Consider the following 24509-nt stretch of genomic DNA (forward strand, 5'->3'; position numbering starts at 1 on the left):
AGGGTCTCAAAAAAGATTGTAAGTGCATAAAGTTAGCCTGGAGAACTCAGGCTGAATACACTGAATGTACATTTGTTCTTAAAAGAACAAATTCAACTTTTCCTATGGCCAAATGTGCACTTAGTGTGGTTTTTTTCAGAACAGCGGATTTGATGCTGCTAGATTTCATGTTTTTTTCTCCAAGCCTTTGACAGTTCACTGTAAGCTTTGAAGTCTGCTTCACATAACCATGAGATAATTTCAGAATTATAGATTCACTTAAGGGTCTCAAGAGCTAGATTTTAGCACCAAAATTAGCAGTCCCTCAGAGACCCTCACAGCAGGACATTTAACACTTTGTTCTAAACTTTTGTGCCATGGTTTGTGTTCTTCACAGAAGGCCAGACTGTACTTGCTCTTTGTATTGGTGTACAGGGAGATGGGTTTCCCTTCCACATCTGTATTATGCCCCTTCTGCTCAAGTGTGCACCTTGCGGAGTTGCAGTCCTGGTCTCTTGGTATGTTCCTCATCAGTCAGTTTGCATAACACATTTTACCATCACACTTTTTCTATAGTGCCTTTTACTGTAGACTTACAAGACCATAAACCACCTCAGAAGATTTGCTGAATCTAATGTGCTAAGTGTGAGGCTCACGTAATTGTCTCTTTTTTCCTACTCTGCTGCATCCATGGATTTGTAGCTCCACTGCAGCCTCTCCTGTCCAGTGGTCCCACATACCAGATGCAGATGATCTGTGATCCAGCGACCTGCTGCCTCTTGTCTAAGAGGCACCGGGCAGCAGAGAAGCTGCCAAGCTCTGCCACACTTTGGGATCTCTTCCTGAGAAGGGTGCTGTGGTTAATGGACTGCAGCTTGGAGACACAATTTGCAGGATCCATGCTGCGGTGTGACCAGCTCCCATGCTCCCACCTTCACAGCTTTAGCCAGGACATAACACTGATATGTTCAGGCTCTCTCAGGCCATAAATTTTTTTTCCCACTCACTTGAGAAACAGAAGAAGCCAAATAACATTGGTGAGGCTGAGCAACAGTAAGATACAAGTTTTAGAAGATTTATTTGCAATTTTGTTTTGTTTTGTAATTACGTTGTCCATGTTACGCTGCCATCTCAGAGACAGTTCAGACTACCTGAACTGCTGAGCTGTCTGCATTTGAAATGCTGCTGCTTGTGGAATAGACCATCTCCTGGAACAAGCTTCCAGCGATATTGCTATTTATGCATGGTCCATAAATGGAAGATGTTTGCAGGACTCTAATCTCTCCTCCCTTCCAGCTTGTTCTGAGCACAGCTAGAGTACAGGGGTGTGAAGCGCTTGTTATTCTCGATTACCTAATGCTAAGCATGCAAGTGGGGAATCTGTTCCTCTGTAATCAAGGCCAGATGAAAAGCTCCCCAACCAGCAGATGTCTGAAAAAACAGTTTGTTCTCATTCCACACTCTACCTTGCAGGTGGTTGTAATGATTTGCCCAGAAGTCTGCTGCTGCACCGTGTATAATCAGGTAACTTCACTGAACTCAAATTAGACATTTAGAATATCATCCACACTGAGCAGACGCAAGAAGATCTTTATTACTGTTAATAGCTGGGTTACTGTGTCTAACCAAAATATCTTTAATGGATTACTTAATTAAGTCATCTTCAATTCAGAGTAAGAAAGCCAGCTCTCCGTATGTTAGCTTTCTACAATCCCTGTAGGACTTTGACGTTGTGTTTCTTTGTAGCCACTTTCCTGCTGGAAATGTGGCATGTAACATAAAGTGTTTTAAGAGGAAGAAGGTATATTTGTGTTTTCTCATATACCTTCACTTCTTACAGATGCAGCAGTTCCGGACTGAAGTGGTTACAGAGAGCCAAAGTGGTTATGGAGGGTCACAAATAGCAGTGGTACGTTATCATTAGGTGTCAGTATTATGTCATATCATGATTTGCCAGTGGATGGGAGGAATGCAAGTATATTTGGCTTTTGGCTACTGAGAAGAGGAGATGCTCGGCATCTATCGAGGCCCCGGAAGGGCTGTTCCTCATGTGATTGCCTGGTTTGACATGGTGCTGGTCTGCTCAGCTGGGGCTCTCAGTCCCCTCCGGCAGCTCCCAGTTCACTTCTAGGGCCAGAGTGCAGCTTGCTCTGCCTGAGACATTGCAGGTGTTCCCCAAAATTTGCAGCTCCAGGGGCTGAGAATCAGACAGACTGTATTACAGAGAGTCTGTGTGCCCTTTCCTCAGGATTTCCTACATCAGTGGGAGTAATAAGACCATAAAATCTAAAACAACCCACAACGAGCTGGATAATTAAAATAATCCAGTGCTACAGGACTTGCTGGCTCGAGCCACTGCTCCCAGTAAAGCCAGCACTCTGAGCAACAACCCTTTTCATACCTTTGCCTGGCTCCAGGGCAAAGGAAAAGACAAGGAAATGCCTTTCAGTCGTTGCCTTCAATTTTTTTTTCAACTGCTGCTGGATTTTGCATGGGTTTCTTGGGGCATTTACTTGAGATAACACACGATGAGCTGAGCGTCACGTCCCTGTAGTATGCAAGGAACAATTGCACTTCAGTAGAGGAGGTGGAAGTGTCACTGGTGACTGCAGAAAGACGTTCACTCATCAGAGTGACAGGCCAGTCACTGTACCAGCATGTCATCTCAGCATCACTGAGGTGGCCTTTCCAAGCCTGGCTGCCACTCCTGGGCAGCAGGGGTGTACTTCAGCTGCCACTACTGGTATTACCTTTGCTTTCTAGAGAAGATAAATAGAGAATTTGACTCCCTGGCACAGTTAAGTCTGATACTTCTCACAAGTGCTAAGTTCATTCATTATTTATTGTTGTTGCTTATTATTTGTGAAGAGCTGGCTTTGTGCTCAGCATTTTAATGAATTCTGACTCCTGTCTCCACTGAGTGTTTCAGAAATATGACAAAGTGGAAAGCAAGTTTTTTTGTTAGTGAGGATTAAAAGATGCTGTGAAGCAAAGATGAAAGGACTGTTGTCACCCACCATTTCCTTTTAAAACATACAGTGTTTGGATTTATAATGTGATGCCAAAGAAGCATTTCCATTAGTATGCATAATCATTTGGGGGTAGTACCAACTATGCTAATTGTTGAGAAGGACCCAGGGAGGCAGTCGTAGGGGATTTGGAAATTTCTGATCACCTGATTATCTCAGGGCAGGCAGACAAATTTTGAGGGGAAAATACCATGCAAGCCATTTCTCCAGTTGTCAGTAGGGGTCTGTTTCCCATTTATCCTACCCTCTAATTTCCATTTCTTGATTCTTAGAGATTGGCAATCTGGAAATACAGGTCAATGAGGAGTGCAGACTCTAAGGACATGAGACCAGCCTGATTGTGCAAGATGGTTACCTGTGACATTGCTTGTACCTTTCTGATGAATCTGTTAGTGACAAAAGGCTTTCCCGTGAATGCAGCATCAGTGACATCAGTATCACTTACTTTCCTCAGCAGCCATGTTGCATCCTCTGCCTTTCTTGGCTTGTTACGTCTCTCTCTGCCATTTTCTGAAAGTATGACAATTTGGTCCAACAAAGTAACTGTCGTTGTTTAACTCCAGCCAGCAACTAAGCACCACACAGCCACTCGCTCACTCCCCAGCTCCCCCCCAGTGGGATGGGGGAGAGAATCGGAAAAAAAAGTAGAACTTGTGGGTTGAGATAAGAACAGTTTAATAGCACAGAAAAGAAGAAACTAATAATGATAATGATAACACTAATAAAATGACAATACTAATAATAAGAGGGTTGGAATATACAAGTGTTGCACAACGCAACTGCTCACTACCTGCTGACTGACACCCAGTTAGTCCCTGAGCAGCAATTCCCTCCACCCCGACTCTCCCTGGTTTATATACTGGGCATAACATCACGCGGTCTGGAATATCCCTTTGGCCAGTTTGGGTCAGCTGCCCTGGCTGTGTCCCCTCCCATCTTCTTGTGCCCCTCCAGCCTTCTTGTTGGCTGAGCATCAGAAGCTGAAAAATCCTTGACTTTAGACTAAACACTACTTAGCAACAACTGAAAACATCAGTGTGTTATCAACATTCTTCTCATACCTAACTCAAAAACATAGCACTATACCAGCTACTAGGAAGACAATTAACTCTATACCAGCTGAAACCAGGACAGTAACATAACTATATGAAGAGACAAGATGCTGTAGTCGTACATCTGCTTCAGCTCTATTCCTGTCTTATGGAATCAAAAATAATATGGAAATCGCCAATGAGGCACTAATCTACACTTGTTTTACTAATGCTAAGTAAGACTAGTTTCTGCCTAGCTCCAGACTCTGGAGAAGGTGGCAAGGCAACAGGCTTGGACCATCTCTCAGGTGGTTTGGAGTCAGACGTGGTCTTTTAGTACATCACCATCTAGATGCAGGTTTTGCATCTTTAATCCCTGTAAGCATAATCCGGGAGGCCTGGGTTTACCAGAGGTGCTGAAGAAATGTTAATCCTCACACACTTGCCCCTGCCCCTTCTGACTCCCCTCCCCAAGCCCTGCGCTGAGGGCACGAGTGACACCCAGGTGGGAACGGGTGGGATCTGAGAGTTCATGAGGAAGCCCAAAGCCTCCCCTCATGGCTAAGGCAGTCTTGAGCAGCTCTTCTACCTCCAGGACCATAGCACTAACTGGAAACCACAGACCCAAAGACAAGTGAGGTGTTTCTCCTGGCAACGCTATGCTGGGAGTGGCTCAGTGCCTTGTGCTTTGGGATTTTGCTGGATTGCAAAGGAAAACTGGGATTTAGCTAACGGAGTCCCTGTCACGTCCAGGTCTTGAACATGCTTTGTCCCCATCGTAGTATCTAGCAGGTTCAGGGCTGCATCTGATGCTCCTCATTGACCTGGCTGCTTTTCCTTTGTCTTCAGTAGATTTTTAGGTTCTGCCTCATTTAACCTTAAAAGACCTATAGCCTCCTTTCACTGACCCAGGCTTGCCCTCATTTGCCCAGGGGCCCTTTCCCAGAGTTTGAGGAAGGAAACCTGGGTTTGGTAGTTGATGTCTCCCTATGGCTGAGGGCAGCATTGGCATACGTGTCTGTCTGTGGCAAGCCTTATTTGTCTTCCATATTGGTTTCTTTCTCTCCAGGTTAGCTCAGTGTGTGTTCGTGAAGAATTTGAGGATACTTTTTGCCTAAAAGTGACTATATGCATGCGCATGTAATGTAGAGAAAGAGAGCAAACACAGCTGTCCTCTGGACCCCAACCGCTCCCTTGCTTACTGTGCAAATGCTGCTGCAGCACTGATGGGGATGGGGAAAAAGCTGTGACTTCTGCTCCTTGCAAATGTCCCTCCGTCTGCTTGCAGCACTACAGAAGGAATACACTAAGGAAAGCACGGATAAGGTTAGGCAGACAGAACAAGGCTTCAGCCTGCTTTTCCTGTTATTTCCTAGGGAACTGCTGTTGAAGCCCAGTTTCCAGAGAGGTAAAAGTGTATTCCAATGTATGTCACTGTGTTGCTGTCATTTGGATGACTGTATTTGTTGGTGTACATAACCGGAACTGAAACATATATCTATGCACTGGTACAAAAAAGTGGGGAAGAGTCTTATACTAAATTATTTGCAAAAGGAAATAGCTCCATGACCGCCCTTCCTTTGAGTTGCTGTGTCCCCTCTTTTAACCAAGTACACTGCCTTGTGAGTAAGGGTAGGTGGGGAAGAAGCACATTTCAAGAATGGGTTACTCTATGCCAGAGAAAGGTTTTGCACAGGTCTGAATGGGAGGCATTGTCAGAAATCCTTCATCTCATGGAAAGGCCTAGAGGTCCAGTCCAGCTCAGAGGTTTGGGTTTTGTACAAACAGGAAAGGGGTTAGCTGGCAAACCCCACTACCTTTTCTTTTCTAGGTAGAATCAAGTGTCATGTTTTCTGACATCAGCAAATATCAGCAAGAAATTCAGGCTATTTATGTCCAAAGCAATAAAATTTCATTTTGAAATGTGCTATTGGGCGTAGTTCAAAAGAAGCGGAGGTATTTCTATTTTTAAAACGAATACATTAACTTTATTGTAGTTCTTCAAGTTAGAACCTATGGAGTCTCAGAGGGTGATAATTTAGTCCTTTTAAACTGGCCTTTTTAAAGTCTAAGAGGAATCCTAAGCATATATAATGTTCACTGTATATAACAGATCTGTGTACTTTTACCTGAGTCATCATCCTCCTACTTGTATTGCTATTTGTTTACTTAGAATCAAAACACAGGTCTCTGGGGAAACCATTGCCATAAGCAAACTATGGGTGGTTTGATCTACATCGCAGTCACTTCTCCCAGGGGCCTGAGCAGTGTAACTTCTCATCCCCACTGGTAAACACCTCAGGGTGTGCCAAGAAAGCCAAAGTAAATGGCACTATGTTTAGGGTTTTAAAAAAAATTCTTTTAAAACAAAGATGCTTTTTCTCCCTCTGTCAGTAGTGTGCTTCCCTACAAAACCACTGTTTTCTGTGTAGTTTCTTGTGACTTTATAAAAACCATGTGCTGAGCTCTTTCTTCAGAAAACTGCCCTTCTACAAATGGAGAAAAATGATGCTTTCTGGAGGCTGAAGTCCTGTGTCAACTGACATTTGGCTGCTGGTTGTAGCACCAGCTTGGTTATAATCCGACAGTCACTGGCCTTGACTCACCGACAACTAAACGTGTGGCCCAATGTAACTGACTGTAGGAGCCGTGACTGCCCCTTAGCAAAACAGGGTGAAAATGTCACTGGGGCCCCTGCAGCTCAGAGAACGATTCCAGCAAAAATCTGGATCAAGCTTTGTGAATGCTGAGCCAAGCCGTATTTTATGTGAGTAGGGGTAAGCTGGCAGCATCGGTTGTTTGCAGAGGGGCAAAAGCTAAAACCGTGATGGGATACGCTCCACAGATGACAAGTGGGAGGATGCGCTGGCTTTGCTGACCTTACAGACCTGTGGAGGGTGAGTTTCCAGATGACCAGTGGGACAGCAGTGCTGTCTTCATGTTGGTGATGTTACCAAACTCTGCAGGGGTCATCCCCTCTACCAAACTTTTACGATCCGTAAGTGATTCTGCTTCACCTTCCTTAATAGACTAACATTTCCACAGCACTCATTAACAAAGTAATCAAGTTCCTCCATGCAGGAGTAAATGTCTTCTAAATTACACAGTCGATTTAATCTGATTTTGGACTCGCTGAGGGCACTCGCACAGCAGGATGTCAGTGCAGGTACGGATGGTAAATACAACACCCACGGTGTGTCACCAGTGTCAGAGCAAACAGGTTTCTGTTCTGAACAAGAGACTGCTTTGTTGCCCACAACTGCTCCTGCCCTCGAGTGCCAGCAGATGAGTCGTGGCTCTGCTCTGGGCTACCTGGCCACCAACGTTGTCTTGCCTCGCCAGGCTCCAGGGGCAAATAACTTGGGAGGCCAGCTCCTCACCTCCAGCTGACAGCCGAGGGTGGAAAAGAAAATGTGACAGAGCCTGGGCAGTAAACTCCAAAATAGCCATCAATGAGCAAGATATGTTCAGAATAATGCGGTCTTGGCAATCCAGAAAAAAAAATAAAAATCTCCTGATATTCTTGGCATCCTGGCAGTATTGTGAATGGAATGGATGGCTGCAGTACGTCGCTGTTGTGCTGGTTTTCCTGCAGCCCTGAGGTTCAAAGACTTCTCAGGGTAGGTCTAAACCTCTCTTCTCCTTTGGTCCCAATAGGCTTTCAACCACCTGGGCTGCAGGTCAGCGTATGAAGTACAATGCAAAAAGCTGTGTTTCTTGCCCTGACAAACAGATAAGAGCAAAGGTCGACAAACTCAGATTCAGCTGAAGCGAGGAAGAGCAAATTCCAGCACCGAGGGCCCTCTGCTCCGTGCGCTGGCTCCAGCTGCCAGGCATTTAAACCCACAGGCTGTGAGCAAGAGATGGCATGTAAAATATGAGAAGTGGCCAAGTTTATTTAATATGTTGGCTTTTCCACTGCTTTTAGCACTGTTATCAGAACACTTAATTTAGTTACATGCAGCAATGTGGAAAAACACTGGTGAGCATAAAATGAAAAAGCTGCTTCCAAGTAGCTTCCAAATTAACTAGTAGTCCCTTTGCATTGCTGGAAATCTAATAAGGCACTGATTACATATAGGACTGATAAGTTTTAAAATATGCTCAGCTTCAGCTTTTATATACATATTGCTCAAAAAGCCTTGGGGCAGGAGAATATGAAGACATCTTGTCAGGACCTCAGCGGTGATACCACTAGGTCTTTTGAGCTGCCTGCTCAAAGGCTTTTTCTCCATTCCCACGTGGCAGCTGAGAAATGGCCAACTTCGTGTGCTCGGCGGTCATTTGTCTCAGTCATTCTTTTGGGATGGGACCACTGTAGCTGGAAGATGAGCTAAGCAGCTCTCCAGTATGGGATAACCCAGCTAATGGGAAATCCCAGATAAGGCAGGTCATGTGGAAAGCCCTGGGGAGAGTAACAGCAGCCACCAGCCGGGGTCCGTAGAGCTCACCAGAGCTGCAGGCTCTGCAAGGGTTCGCTCTCCTGACTGGTATTCCCAGGGGTCTGGGGAGCCAGGCTTGTCCATGGGCTTTGCCAAAGAGCAAGGCTTGCCATGTAGAGGAGAGGGCTTATTTAATGGGGACTTAGACAAATCAGATGTGCTTCCCACAGCCACACACCACCCTTTCCTCCTGTGGTTGCAGCATCACTGGCGAGCGGTGGGGACCTGTGGGCTCATGTCAAAACTGCCTAGAACGTGAGAGTGAGCAATGGTCAACTCTTTGCTTCCATGTTGGCTTGAACCTGGATATAACCAGGATGGGAAAACAGCTACTCACGGGGAATATCTCAGACTATAGCATCCTGTACAGACACAGACAGAGCGTGATTTGCTACCTTCATGGTACCTGTAGCTTTTAGAGCCTTCGTGCCCTGCCCTGTGTTCCGGCTCTCTATTAGATTGCATTTTTGCATTCATGTTTGAGCATTGCCAAAAGAGTGAAATCTAGCTTCTTCACCCACTCTTCCTGCCACTTTTCATCACCATGTACCCTTGCTGCTTGCCTTGTTGCCAGCTCTGGCATTGCTCCAAGTGCAGAATAAGCTGATTCAACTCACTAGCACAGCAAAGAATTAAGTCAAGAAAACGAGTGAATAGGGAGAGGGACGAACATGCAGCTGGAAATGGGGGGCAGGAGGGAAGGGGAATCGGAGAGGAAGATAGCAAAGACCTTTCTGTGGCAGCCAGATTTTAACTTGGTTCAGTAGTGATGTCAGATCACAACTTCCCCCTGAGCAGCAGCAGCAGTGTTAGTCTTTTTGGGGGGGCACTCTCCAGCATGAGTAAACGTAGCAGATTCTGGCACAATTCTTTCCGGAGGCTGCTGGTGAAGTTCATATCACAGCTTGGACTACAAGCAGATATATCACATGTTTAAAGAACAAAGTGCCCGTTTTGATTGATTGATTGACTGATGCTGTGTCACAGGAAGGCTGTGCTTGGGAAAGCATTCAGCTTGCAAGTCCTGCCTCTCTGAATACTTTTTACCCAGAAGATTCATGGCTAGAGGAGGAAATTCAAAACTGTCAGGCAAGGCAGCATGCAAACTGGTCTTTCAACTTGCTGGGCCAGCTGAGCAAGAGACTTGAACATTAATACTGGGAGACCTTTGAAAGGATTTTCCTTTTTAGAAGGCAAACTACCTCCCTAAAAGTCTATGCCTCCCTGTAAGCAGGCCATTTAGAAAGTAATTTGAAATCACTCCCACAAGTGTTCAGCCCTCTTTGAAGCATGACCAGCTACAGCAACCTGCACAGTGCAAAAGCCAGCAAGGGAGGAGGCAGAACGTCAGCCTACAAGTATTTGCTGCAATATGTAATACAAAAAGAAGGGGCATTTCCCAGACCCTTCTCAAGCAAAGCCAGGGGTGACTGCACCAGCCTGCTATGGTATGCTGGCACTTAGACCAATATTTGACACTCCCTGAGTTTCCTTCCTCCTCTGTGCAGGTGTATTTCTTCAGCGGGAGAGTGCCACCACCGAGGGGGAGATCATGTCAGCATAGCAGGGCTGGGGTGGGAGCAGGTGTAGGCTTGCAAGCAAAGCAGTCAAGAACCACAAGGTGACTTGGTAGATCAGAAGGCAGGAATTCAAATGAATGTACACAGGCCGGATGGAAAGAGAGAATTTCATCTTCTGCTGTTTTTTCCTAATTTTTCTCCTGCCGGAGTCCTTTGACAGTGTGTCTAGGTACAAGTATTGCATCATCTGAATGGACTCATTGGTGGCTCAAAGCTCCCAGGGCCCTGAAGGGCAAAGGGGCTGCACAGTAGCTTTAAACAAATTAACACTTTCATGGGAGTTGTTCCTGTTTTCACTGAAAGGCGATAAAAGGTCTCCAGTGTTGTGCAAACTATCCATCTATACTCACCATGGCTTGTAAAGTATGCGCTGGGACAGATCTCAGGCTCAGCTAGGAAATAGCAATAACGACTATTGTTAACGTGAGGCTGCAGCTGATGTTATTGTATGCTGAGCACTTCTTCCCCTTCTTTCCCATCAGGATGCATCCCAACCCAAGCACCGTCCTGGTTCATGACTGCATGTTGTGAATGCTGTCCCTCCTGTGTGAGCTGGTTCATCTCACAGGCTATAGAAAAACAGGAAAAAAAAAGAACCATTTTCTGTCGGTTGAGAGAGCTGAATTGGCTCATTGAATTGTCAGAGGAACAGAAGAGCTGGCATTAGGTGAAGACCACTGCCCAAAAGGGAGAGAGGAGACTCGCTGCCCTGTTTCAGTGGTAGCAAGCCATTAATTAGGGCATGCACCTTGTGAAACCTTACCCTCTGATGCAGTGATATAATTGCTCATTTCATCACTCCCTGGCACAGTTCTGTGAAAACGGTCTGTACTAGGCTCAGTGATTTTCATAGAAGGTTTTTTCCAGATCATTTTGAGACTGAGAAGAGAGGGGACAAAACGTGCCACCCTGTTGGCAGACCTGAGGAGACGGTAATCTTCAGGGAAGTGGGGGAGGGATAAAGAAATAACCTCTTAACCCTGTTCATCTGTGGCCTGGACAACATCTCTGGCTATGGCCTAAGGGTACAACCAGGCAGTATATTTAAACTGGGCTAAAAGATAACTACTGCTAAAAAGTGCCAGGCAGCCCCTCTCCCCTTGCCACTTGGGTGCACTCCTGCTGTTTCCCTTGGAGCAGCACTGATGCTTGTCTTGACTCAGTGGTGAGCAGGTCAGGGAGTTAATACAGGGTAAAACAATCCGACGGGAAGAAAATTAAGATTTTTCTGCTCACTGAATAAGATAAATCAGCTAATGGTGGAGTCAGACAAATGCCAGCTCCAGGATAAAGAGATGGGCAGAGCACAGCCCTTCCAACAGCAGCCGCTGTTAAGAGTGGCACGGCTTCATCACAAAGAGCTGTAGGCTGCAAAGACATTACACTCGCACTCCAGTTTGAATACAGAGCGCCTGCCTCTTCAGGCATGGTGCATCTATTTGCTGTAGCTGATATATCGGCCACTGTGGTATTTAGGGCTCAGATTCAATAAAGTTCAACAAGGTGATGCCGTGATACTTTCCACAACACCATATTGAACAGGGGTGCATGCACAAAGTTTAGAAAACTTGAGCAAGTGACACAGCCACAAAACGAACTCAGTTCATTGATTGCTTTGGGTTAAGGGGCATTCCTTCAAAGCGTTCACTTTGAATTTCAGCTTTAGCTTTTGTAAGACCGGACCACAAACCTTGTTTTATTCGCTGTGTGCTTTTATTCTGGGTTTTGCCTTTTAAGTTTGCCTCAGCATTTCGTGGCCTTTGATGGAGAAGGCCTTGCAGACTGCATCCTGCTGGACTAAGTAGGATCCTAAGGAAATGATTCTGTAAAACCCAATTTACGGTCGGAGCGCCAAGGAGGTCAGCCCTGAAATGGAAAGAAGTTCTCAGGCCCAGCTCTGACAATCTGCTAATCCCTCCAGACACTTTGGAAATGATATTCGAGACTCCCATTGCCAGATGTAAATCAGTATTACATTCCATAGGATAGTTCAAGGATGCCTATAGAAAGTTCATGTTTTGCATCAAGGGCTCTGTAGTTTCCAGTGTTTTCCTTGCTTTGTTTTATTCCCTATGGCTATAAGGCAGTACCCAAACTCCCCCCCCTCCCCGCCCTGCGGCCCCCACCAAATAGATCCTTGGTGCACACAGCAGAGTACATAGATGCCAAATAATTAAACTTTTAAAATCTAGCTGAAAATCCATTGTCACACAAAATGGACTATACAGATAAGAAGCAGGTAATGGAGACAATCTTTTACTGTCTGCACTTAACCATAAATGCTGGCCAGAATTCAGGAAGGATTAGGTGTTTCTACAGGAACCAGAGCATTTGCAAACACAGCACTTAGCAGCTGCTAATGTTTTGTGCTTGCAGCTCTGGGCCAGAGCCCATTTCTTGTGTTCCTTCACTCCTTTGCTTTCTGAAACACCATTACAAAAGGACACAGGACTTTTCTGCCATCTCATAGTGCTTCACCTTCAATAGCAGTCCTGGCCAGTGTACTTGGGCAACTTTCTGTCATCTATCTCATGAAATCTTGTGGATGATGTTGCCCAATTGCTACAATTCTATGTTATCTATGTATGGTAAAACAGTCTAATTATGATATAATTTTAGAGGAAACAATCCAAGTAGGATATCATCACTATTTGGTCAAAAACAGATTCAGAAAAACAAAGCTAACCAGTCTTAGCACAAACTATACTGTGTATATTTACCAGGAAAGGTATTTCTAGAGTCCTGCTAAAAATAACTTACAGGATGTATACCACTGTTGTTGGTTTGTTTGTTGGGTTTTTTTGTAATTAATAGCTTATTTAACGGAAACTGGGCTCAATTTCCAAAGAGCAGAGACTTTAGTACTTAAACTCTCGCTAGGAGCAGAGTATTTGTTTGGTAGGCACAGTGTACAGCAATAAACCTGGTTTACTTCTTGTATATTTTATAAGTTTTTTACTAGATGATGGTATGTAAATCGAAGTTGAGCTTTTGAGTTTGTGATGTCTGATTTTATATACCATGTGCGGAGGCTCACAAGTACTGTACCTCAGTCACCTTCTGAAGCAGAGTTTCTGAGCTCAGCCAACTGATATTCCTCAGGTACCTGCGTGGCTGCAACAGAATAGCATTTCAGTGGCTTACAATCTGTAGGATAAGGGAAGATTATTGTCCCATTTGACTGAGAGAGCACAGGTACCAAAAGTCTTAGAAGGAAATTTAGTATTATGTATAATCTAGCGTAACTGGGGGCTGCTGTTCTGCAGTCCCACTGCACTGCCCGTCCATCTGCCTGCACTGCCTGACTCTGCATCCAGCAATTGCACAACTGTGGCTATCTCAGCTTAAATTGCTGATGAAATGGAAAATTACAGCTTTTGGTGTGTGGGTTTTCGAGTGGATCAACTTGCTGGAACGGCTGCCCCAGCGCAGGCACAGTGCAAGGCAAACACAGTTTGTGGCGGGGGATGCAAGGAAAAGCTGGAGGGTGACACTCACCTTGAGCCTGTAACTCACAGTTTACCAGCTGATTACGTGCAGCGTCAAACCGAGCTCAACCGCAAGTCCAAAGAAGACCCGGCCAAGAGCGTAGCTCCCGCGCACCGCCTTGGTGCCACCAGAGCTACAAACCTCCATGGGCTTCACTGAATTATTCACGGAGCCAGGGCAGGGGGCTAGTGGTCCACCCTTTTGGAGTTAGCTTTAAAATATTTTAAAAACTTTACCGAATCTTGGCTACAGAACATGTTTCGTCTTCATATACCCAGTAAGTGTAAATTGCACAGCAGCATGGTTTTGTGCCATAGCTTTACGAGCTTCATAATACCTCCTGGTTTCTTAAAACAATTACAACATTTCAAATAACACTTGTGTATTTGGTATCAGGTCAGGATATTAGCTGCTGCTGGTTTGAGAAATATGTACTGATGCTGGAACTACATTTCAGAATCTATCCTTTAAAAAGTTTAATGAAACCTCCCCAAAGGGTAAGACTTCCAAAATCATGAGTTGTGAATGCACATTTAGACCTCCTCTTTTCTTTGTCTCTTCTCTTCCCAAGAATTTTCCCATTTAAATGACAGTTCAGGAAATAACTAACTCTCAGCTACACTCCAGTAAAAAGATGTGGATTAAGGATTTATCTGATTGGGGGGGGGGGAGAAGTGTGGTGTGTGGAAGCCTGCGTGTTGGGGGGGGAGGTTACAGTCACTTGTAATGAATCTCAAGGTTGGAGGAAAACAGGTTTTAACTTCCAGAATGCTAGATGTCTCACTCTTTATGCTGCTCTGTTGTTTCCAAGCTTAAGCACGCATTTAACCCTGCTCAAAGACAAGTTTTCCATAGTAAATAAGACAAAATTAGGCCCTTAAAGAGATTTGTAAATAAGGCAGTTTTTATAAGGCAACATTGAGTTAAAACACCGAAATGTTGCTTATAAAGCCCTTTTCAACTCCAAGTACCAAGGTTCGGTTTTTGTTCCTTTACCCCCCACCCCCATCTTTTTGCAACTGGGGTCAAAAAAAGCCCTGCAGGGTAGCACGGTTTTGCACATGCTGCCAGTCTGCTCCCACAGCCTAAATTACCAGTAAAAGGGCTAGAAATCTGAATGCAGATCTGTGCACGGCGGCAGCAGTTCGGATGAGGGGATGCATTAAACCCATTAAACTCCACGTGATCCCTGCAGCACAATTCTCTTTTATCTCTCTCCTCTCCACCACCCGGAGACTAAAGAGCTCATCTCCATAGGGCTCATCTCCATAGGATTGGGGAAGCAAAGTCTTCCACAGGCTTCACTTGTTTCTGATCCTCTGCTATTTCGCCCGGTATCTGTTGTGGCTTTATAAACTTTATTGGGAACTTTAAAGATGGTTCAAGCATCTTTGGAGGAATCTGATGGATGTATGTGAATTAGAGAAAAATACAAAACGTTTTTGGACCTCCTTAAAAGTTCCTGGAGTTTTACTTCACTTACGCATTAGAAATGGGCGGTTTATCTGAATAATGGATTTTTTTCCTTTTCCTTGGTAAAACACCTCCTTCAGAGAGCCGTGGAAGTCCTTAATATTAACTGCTGTAATGAAACAACCCCTTGGTCTGGGTGTGAAGTCTCTAGCGTATAAACATTCAGTCTCTTTATTTCTTCCTTAGACAAATGAAAGCACATAACTGAGCCCGCTGCAGGCTGGATAAATCTTTCTCAGAATGACTCGTTTTATGCAGCTGGCTTCTTGGGGGGGGGGGGGGGGGGGTGGTGGCCCAAAACTTTAAATGTGGTTACTATGTCAACAAACGACGGGATTTAGGCATTTTTCTCAAGGACTTACGTCTACAGAAGGCTGAGGGGAAATTTATGGGGCGGGTTGTGCTGACACTCTTCCAGCTGTTCCTCCCCCTGATTCAGGGGAGGCCCAGGGACGGCTCCGGGGGGGGGGGGGGGGGCAGCGGCTCCTTCGGAGACCCCCCCCGAGCCCTCGGAGGAGCCGGGGAGGGCTGGGGCTCCTCTCGGAGGGTAACCGGGGCTGTTCAGGGGGAGCTGGGGGCGAACGAAAGCCCCCCTGCTTTTCTTCGCGCTGAGCTCCTTATCTGGGTGGGGTGTGTTGTGGTTTTTTTTTTTTTGGGGGGGGAAGATTTGTGCTTGCAAGCGCCTGCTGCACTCTCTGAGGAGCCGGCAGAGAGGTAAGACGGATGGTTTTTTTCTCTTTAACGGCTTTTCTTTCCTGCTCTTTTCCCAAATTACGAGCCCTCCCCAGCATCCCGGTCCTGTTCCATCCCGCAGCGTGGCCGCCTGCCCGCCGCTGCCGCGGCCCCTGAGGGACCCCCGGCCCCAGAGGGGGCTCCGGGGGGAGGCAGACAACACCCCCCCCCCCCCCGCCCCCAACCCCAGCCTCGGCCGGCCTTCAGCTTTCGAGCCCCGTGTCACCACGGCCCGCGGAAAAAGGGCGAAACATCAGTGGAGGGATGCTATCCCCGGTTTGGGGTTATTTGGGGGTCACGAGCGCTTGGGGGGGGGGGGGGGGGGTTGTTGTTGCGTGAGGGAGGCCTCGTCCCTACACGAGGTCACTCCCGGTCGTGTCCGATGTGGTCAAATTGGGATGGGCAAGGAATGGTAGAAGTTGCTGAAGGGAATTGGGTGCCGCCTGGGAGAAGAGATGCGCCGGGAGCTGTGCGGATGGTCCACGGCCCTTGTCCTGGGCAGGTGCCCACCTCTCACCCTCCATCTCCGGCACAGCCGCTCGCAATTCCGCCGCTCCATCCTTACGTCGCACAGCTAGTCTCGTTCGGGCTAGTTTGTTGACGGGATTTTGGAATTTGTCACACAAGCACATTTTTTTTCCAGTGAAAGCGAAGGCCGTGTGCTTCCTTTCTGCTTCCTTTACACCCACAAACTCCGAGTCTTAAAAAGCTCCTCGACTCCTATTGCTGGCATCAACAAACCCGCTTTGACAGAGATACACAGGGCCTCTCGTATCGGGCCACAGAAAATCCGTCTCGGTGCTCCTGCAGGAAAAGAACAGCTGTGTGGAAAGATCAATAAACACAACCAGTTGCTCCAAGAGTCATAAAATGGAAAGGCTCTGCAAAATAAAACGTGTGGCATGGGACCCTGGCTCCAGACGCTGCAGGAGAAGTCCTGGGAAACTCAGTAATTAACGAGGAGCCTCAGACTTGTTTTCTTTCAGTGGTTCCACATAGAAAAATATTTGTTTCAGGAGAGGAAATCACAGGGGTAGGAAGAAATAGTTACCTATGCAAAAAGAAAGCTTGTTTACGCTTAATGCATTGGAGAGATTGTTCATGAATGGTTTACCTATGTGAAAATAAACCACTCGCAGTGCTGCCAAGGCCAGAGAGACCTCAGGTGAGCTGCATATTTGCTGCCTCACCCTGTGAGCTTAAAGTGTCTGGGGCTGCTTAAAGTGTCTGGGGTGTCACTCTAAAAAACCCCAAACCAACAACCTGTGAAAAACTGTATAAAAGCTGTTTCAGTGAAATTTTCTTCTTTCCACCTGCCTTTCCCATGTTACTGTAGATCTTTGCTCCTTTAATCTGCGTTATCCCCAAGTTTTGCCTCAGTGCCAAGGAGAGAGGAATCCCTTGGGAACACACAGGTCCCCTTGCTGGCTCACTCTCTCCTCTCCATCCCCACCCCGAGCCCCCTCTGCCCTCTTCGCAGCTCTCTCCTCCCACCCCCTTGCTCTCCCCAACCTCTTCTGGTGTGGTGACCTTCCCCATCGCTCTCACATCTGCCCCAGCCTGGTCCACTCCTGCTCTCCTACCTGTAGGAGAGCTCACCAGCCTGTGCCACCCCTTCTCCTTGCTCTGCCACCACTTTGGGGACCGGTGTTTCCCCCCTAGCCTTCCCTGCGAGCACCCACGACAGGTTTCCTGAGGAATGCCAGAGGCTCCCCACCGATGTCATGTGAAGGAAAAAGAGCTGCCTGCGGTTATATCTTTGCTGCAGGGCAGGGTATGCAGGATTCATGCAGAGCTCTGAGCACGTTTCCTCCACGCAAGCAGCTGTAGAAGCAGCCGGTGGTTCCCCTGCCTGTACAAAGCTTAACATAAGGAGGGATGCTCTTATCCCCTTCCCTTTGACATTTCTTCTTGAAGCTTTTTGACAGCTGTGTGCCCAGGAACGCAGATCTTGAGGTGTGATTGATGGACAAATTAAGATTTCTAAATGGTTATAAAGCTAAATCCTAAAATTAGAATAGTTTGTGTTGTGTAGGGGTTTGTATACATGTGAAAACTTACTGGTAAAACTAGGGCAGTAATTTATACCTCTTCGACTCAAGCAGGGGTTTGCAAGGGGATCAGAGGGAGCGGGTGAGAGCCTACAGCCCCTCTCGGTGCAGTGCACGCTCAGTGCTGTGTGCCAGGGCCATCGGTGCCTCCTACCCTTTCCTTCCCCAACTGACTGTCTGCGTTCAGGCCCCTAATTCATCGCATGGAAACCTGCAGTCTAGGAAAGCTGTCCATGTAGTGTGTTGTGTCACTACAACTGTATTAGTAGCAGAATGATCCCAGCTAACTTTCCTGTACAGGCAAAGGCCAGCGGTCTGCTTTGAGTCGCACTTCTGCAGCCATTTGCTTGTACGGGATCTCATCCAAAGCCCACTGATTTCCCATTCATCTTGGTGGGCTTCCACTCTGCCTCATTGCAGCTAATCTCACAGATAAGAGCTCCAGGATTTAGGTTCTTTGATTCTGCCTCAAATGAGTATTAAATTCTCCTAAGATCAGCCTTACTGCTAGGCAGTATCTTCACTGTTGGATTCACTTTGGGGCTGAGCCGATCTTGCATACGTGCCTTCACGATTAGATTCTTCCCCTTCTGCAACAAGAATGTCCTACATCACAACGGGGATGTTGCAGTGACACACTGCAGGGCACCATATCGGTGTGTGGGGCTGACTGAATCAAAAGCCCTTTTATACCTGGGTGGGTGCTGCAAACTGCCTGCCTTCCTACAAGGTGGTCAAATGGGCAACGTTATCTGAGCCCCATGGGTTTTGACCCCCAAATGTCTCTTTCCAGCAACACTTTGCACTGTACTCACGTGGTTTCCTAAGAGACTGGTCCAGCCCTGCTTGGCTTAGAGCAGCATTTCTGTTCCCTGTTTGTACTGGATTTACCCTGATATAGCCTAGAAGCAGAGGAATCACATGAAGTTGTTGATTAAGAATCGCTGCCACCAGTGTCATTCCTGGATGAAGACTCTGGTTTTGCGTTTAATCAAACGTGGTTAGACACACTCTAGGGACGGTCACTTTCAGTTGGAAATAGTTTCAAGTTTTCTTAAGGGATTAGAGAGACCATGTCACTATTCGACAGGGATTTGCAGCTACTGCACAAGGCCTCCTACTCTGAACATGGATGTGACAGTTTGTGAATCTGGGGTGAAGCAGAATTGAATTGAGTATACAAATTAACCTAGAATTCCTCAAACTCCAAAAACCCTGCTGTATTTGGGAATGACTTTGAAACTACTCAGGTTCAGTTCTGTAAAACCCCATGGGTAGGCCCCAAACTAGACTCAAAAGCCAAAATTCTCTCTCTGATTAAGAGAAACATAGTATCATTGATAAAAGTCTGTACCTTGTCCTACAGGGACTGAATCTAGCTTTTATTTGCTCCTTTTTTGAAATGGGGCTATCATGATCTTCACTTATCAGAAAGCCACAGATAGAAAGGAATTGCCTTCCTTCCACAGAGTCAAAGTTACACTCTTCTTGTCTGATATGTAGACAAGACTCTTCCAATGTCAAACCTAAGGGAGACGGACAATCCTGAGGCTAGGGTCTCTGACATTAAATTGAGGTAACTCCTAGATCACCAGTGACAGTAGTTCGTATGTAGCCATGACCAGAATTTTACAATTGTCTTTTCAGAGCCAGCCTTAGAAAAGATGAAGACATGAAGGTACTGCTTTTCAGATGGAGCAAAGCTTTATTTTAATTCATTGACTGACCTGTAATTACAAAGCACCATGCTGCCATCTCACAGGAACAGGTCTGTGCAGCAATGTAACTAAAGGTGGCACTGACACGTAGATCCATATTAGAACCCAAACCAGTGATGGAGACATCCAGACCTAACTGGAAAGATCATAGCATCATAGAATCATTTAGGTTGGAAAAGACCTTTAAGTCCAACCGTAAACCTAACAGTGCCAAGTCCACCACTAAATCGTGTACCTAGGTGCCACATCTACACTTCTATTAAATACCTCCAGGGATGGTGACTCAACCACTTCCCTGGGCAGCCTGTTCCATGCCTGACAACCCTTTCAGTGAATAAATTTTTCCTAATATCCAATTTAAACCTTCCCTGGCGCAACCTGAGGTCGGTTCCTCTCGTCCTATCACTTGTTACTTGGGAGAAAAGACCAATGCTGACGACTCTACAACCTCCTTTCAGGTGGTTGTAGAGAGCGATAAGGTCTCCCCTCAGCCTCCTCTTCTCCAGGCTAAACAACCCCAGTTCCCTCAGCCGCTCCAGGCCCCTCCCCAGCTTGGTTGCCCTTCTCTGGACATGCTCCAGCACCTCAATGTCTTTCCTGTAGTGAGGGGCCCAAAACTGAACACAGGACTTGAGGTACGGCCTCACCAGTGCCAAGTACAGGGGGACGATCCCTCCCCTAGTCCTGCTGGCTGCTATTTCTGGTACAAGCCAGGATGCCGTTGGCCTTCTTGGCCACCTGGGCACACTGCTGGCTCACATTCAGCCGGCTGTCAACCAGCACCCCCAGGTCTTTTTCGGCTGGGCAGCTTTCCAGCCGCTCTTCCCCAAGCCTGTAGCGCTGCGTGGGGTTGTGGTGACCCAAGTGCAGGACCCGGCACTTGGCCTTGTTGAACCTCATACGACTGGCCTCGGCCCATCGATCCAGCCTGTCCAGATCCCTCTGTAGAGCCTTCCTACCCTCCAGCAGACCAACAATCCTGCCCAGCTTGGTGCTGTCTGCAGGCTTACCGAGGGAGCACTTGATGCCCTTGTCCAGATCACTGATCAAGACATTAAACAGAACTGGCCCCAGTACTGAGCCCTGGGGAACACCACTCGTGACCGGCCACCAACCGGATTTAACTCCATTCACCACAACTCTTCGGGCTCAGCTATCCAGCCAGTTTTTTACCCAGCAAAGAGTACACTTGTCCAAGCCATGAGCAGCCAGTTTTTCCAGGAGAATGGTGTGATAGACATAAAACCATGGCTGCACTCTGTCGTGTGCACACTTGTCACACTCTGATTTAATTTTCTGGTTGGAGATACAGGAATCCTGGGAAGCTGCAGGAGAACCATGTGATTCTGCCCATGGACAGGGATTTTGTCTCATGCAGATGATGGGCTATGCTCCCTAAAACTTGGGACTTGCCTTGTGTCCATAATGCACCACATCCCACGTGCAGGATGTGCACATGCATGACAGCAGCATGCCTGAGGGTCTCGTTGGCTTTTTGCAGCCTCTGGTGGGCTCAGTCGCCTGTCATCTAGAAATTCTTGGCAAATGGTCTAATTCCTCCTTTTCCAATCAGACTATGTTTCTGGATGGAATAATGTACTATTTGAGCAGGTAAGGCTAAGAAGGGATCCTAAAACCAAGTCAATTTTTCCTTGCCCTCCTCTTTAATGACCTCAGCTGAAGAAAATCGGTGGACATAATTTCTGAAGACACAGTGTATCAGTTAGATGCATTTCTCAGGGAGAGGTGGAAATGAAGATTTCCTTGTAGGCTTTGTAAATCCTTTCCAAAACCTTTTGCCTTTCTTGGATTAGTATAATCAGCAAGCAAATCTCAAATGAATGAGGAGCCACCAAACACGCCAAAGTCGTGAGTGACTAATTGGTTCTTGTCGCCTTTCTTCCAATTTGCGGTATCATTCCCGATAGTGGCATTAAGCATCATCTGTTCTCAGAGGGGCCACGAATCTTGTTGGAGAATCTCATATTTAATTACATGGTTTTGTTTCTCCTCTCATAAGAACACTAACATGTCCTATGAGGTTTGAAAAGAACATCACCAATTTACTGTATGTGTTAGCAGTCCTTGTTTCTTGTGCAGTTTTTGTCATCTAAATAGAACTGTCCTTTAGATTCCAACACACAAGGAACAGTGTGGTTTGCCAGTCCTTGATGCCACTCTCTCTGCATATTCCATTTCCACAGTCCTAGAAGGACATAAGTAGAACTCATTTCCAAGAGTTTATGAAGCAGCTCTGATAAACTCAGTCAGTTTTTCAGATAAAAAGTTGGTGCCTCTTGATGAGTTGGATGAATATTTTTCAGATAGAATACTTAAAGGAAGGGAATAAGGGAAAATTATTTATGCTTATTGGAACCATTTAAGGTGACTATATCAGAAATATTTATATTTTGTGAGTCTTTTAAAATTGTTATTGTAATCAAATGAGGATGTATTATTTTTATCTGTTCCCTGCTCAATTAATGATTCTAAATCTTGGAATTTCTACTTTTTTTAGAAGAAAATAATAGTGATGCAATTACGGATCAGCAGACAGGTGATCCAGAAGTTTTATATTTCATGAAATAGTGTCATTGTAGTCTATTCAAAGCAAAAATAAGCATCAGACATAAGTATTTGTGGGAAAATGAAGTCTCTAGGAGATGGACACCATAATGCTTTTCCTGTCTGCTGTGATACAGAAGTCTTCCACACCTATATATGTCCCAGCTGAGGGGAAAAGGTCAAGGGCTGCAAGGCGGACTTGAATAAAGCCATAGAGATTTTTAATTAGAGGACTTTAACAAGCTTCCCAACTAGATGGGAATTACAGCTGTGGGTGAACTCCTGTGGCAGTATAGGGCAGCAGCAGTTACCTTCACATGCTCCTTGGAGCGTGGACAGCATTTGAATGGCAGTTGTGTAATGAATCGATTTAGCAGGGGCAGGCTCAAGACCCTTTTCTGCAACTTGCAAAAGCAACCCTGTCTTCAACGAAATTAGTGGGTACCTTGCACTGTTGGGGCAGCAGACAGATAGTCTGCTCATAGAGAAACCTCCAGTTTTATAAGGCAATATATTCAAAGCTTAGCCAAGACAAAGTAAATCTCCACCATGTAAAACTAGTAGCCCAAACTGCACAACCTGAACCACTGAAATGTTATTTTATGTCTTCTTGGCCTGATTTAGATTTAAGCAAAATACCTGGCACAACTGACCAATTAGTAAAATGAAGCAAAAAGAAAAATCACACAAGTTTGAATCTGATGATTCAGATATTTTATTTCTAGCTGTGACAGGTTTATCACTGTGTAGATCTTTAGTAGCTGGCACCACTTATTAAAACAATATAGATTTTTTTTTCATGCAGAAAATTGAAAGACAGTTCTCCCCCAGAATATTGTTGAATTGCTAAGTACTGAGACAAGCGTGGAGTCAAGGAGTGAATCTGGCTCATGTCATGCATGTTTAGGTCTTGCACTGTAATAATCTAAGACTGTTAGGATGGATAATTACATACATACAAGTGCAAACAGACATACATGATTTTAGTGATGAACATCAGAGAGTAATGAGAATGTGAAGGGTATTATGGTATATGGGTTGTAAGTCTTCCTTATATGAATTCCCCCAAAATAGAGTTTTAATAGCTCATATATGTCAAGCCCTGTGTGTGTGAGGAGAGGTGTGACTATAGATCTCAGAGCATTAAGAGTGCCCAGTTGAGTGCCTCTGTGCTGGGCAAGGCGGAGGCTTGAACAGCAGAAGCATTTTTGGCTTTTGGGGTGTATTTGCAAACTTTGCCCATGAACTGTGGGGAAGAGGCAGGCCAAATTGATTCTTTGGACCATCAGCTGAGCCACACTGAGCATCTGAAAAAGAATCCATGAGGAAAAAAAAACAACCAAATTTTGGCTCCCCCTCCAAAAGAAAAAAGTAAAAAAAAAAAAAAAAAAAGAATCAGAGGGAAATCCATTAGCTTTGGGGACCTCACCTCAGATGAAAATGCCAGGCTGAGAAGCTATAGTGCAGAGAACAACTAAAGTCTTTCTCTGGAGGAGAGGTAGCTGATGGTGATGAATGACTAGGTATTACCTAGGGAAAAAAGTCCACAGAGAAAAAAAACGAGTAAAAGATGCTGAGTTCCCCCCAGTAGGGAATGGTCCGTATCGGGAAGAAGCAGGGAAGTAAACTGTCTGTGACTCAGAATTCATTACTTCTACAACGCTTTTTTCTATATAAAAAACAAGTTACTCTGCAATAACTGTGTTTTCTGTCGCCGACTCCTGGTCTGTAGCTCCTTGCAGAGCAGAGCTCTTAGACCGTGAGGCGGGGAGAAGGGTCACTGGGTCACCAGCACTCAGGGGGCGGCAGCCCAGTGCCCCTGCAGAGGCAAAGGGCTGCATAATTACACGGGCAGTGAGTGATCTCCTCAGGCCTCAGCGGTGTCTGCCCTTCCTGCTGCATTCATAAAGACCGTCACATCACTTTTTCCTCCTCCTGGATCCCTGATTGATCCCTGAAATTGCATAATCTTCCTCTTTTCACTGCGCACAGCCACCTCTCCTGCCTTCCGTCATCTACTTCTTTATGGTACTCGATCCCTCTTCACTTGGGGCAAAGCTCCGCAGCTTTCTCTCGGCCAATCTTGCCTTCAGATTTGACTGTAAAATCTTATCAAGTTCAGAGTCAGACTAAAGAGTCAGTTAATTTCCCAGGCAACCCTCCTCTCTTTTAAATATAAGCATCACATTTTCTATCCTTCCGTCACACATATCAGTCTGTACTTGAAACACTCATTAATCATCCTTGCTAATGCACATGGAATGTCTCATTTTGGTTAATACTGTGTTCTGGGAGAGAGACAGAGCTTTGTATTATTTGGTCTTTTGAGAATTTGGTTTTGCAGTTGTTCTGAAAGTATTAACACTGTATGTAGGTATGTGGTCCTGGAGGAGTTGTTCCACCTGTACTAACTGGATTAT

The 24509-nt window shown here is 45.8% G+C and overlaps 1 protein-coding gene across 4 annotated transcripts in view; it reads left to right on the top strand.

Moving 5' to 3' along the window:
• Positions 1–24509, top strand: part of SPATA13 (spermatogenesis associated 13) — a 225915-nt gene that overhangs the window by 129026 nt on the left and 72380 nt on the right. Inside the window, exon 1 of one of the 4 annotated variants that reach the window (XM_049823008.1) lies at positions 15703–15737. The exons of the other annotated variants lie outside the window; for them this stretch is intronic. The gene's annotated coding sequence lies outside the window, so the exon portion shown is untranslated. Of the gene's footprint in view, positions 1–15702; positions 15738–24509 lie in introns of those variants that run through there. 4 annotated transcript variants of the gene reach the window in all.

Source organism: Accipiter gentilis, chromosome 19, assembly GCF_929443795.1.
Source record: "Accipiter gentilis chromosome 19, bAccGen1.1, whole genome shotgun sequence".
Classification (NCBI taxonomy): Eukaryota; Metazoa; Chordata; class Aves; order Accipitriformes; family Accipitridae; genus Astur; species Astur gentilis.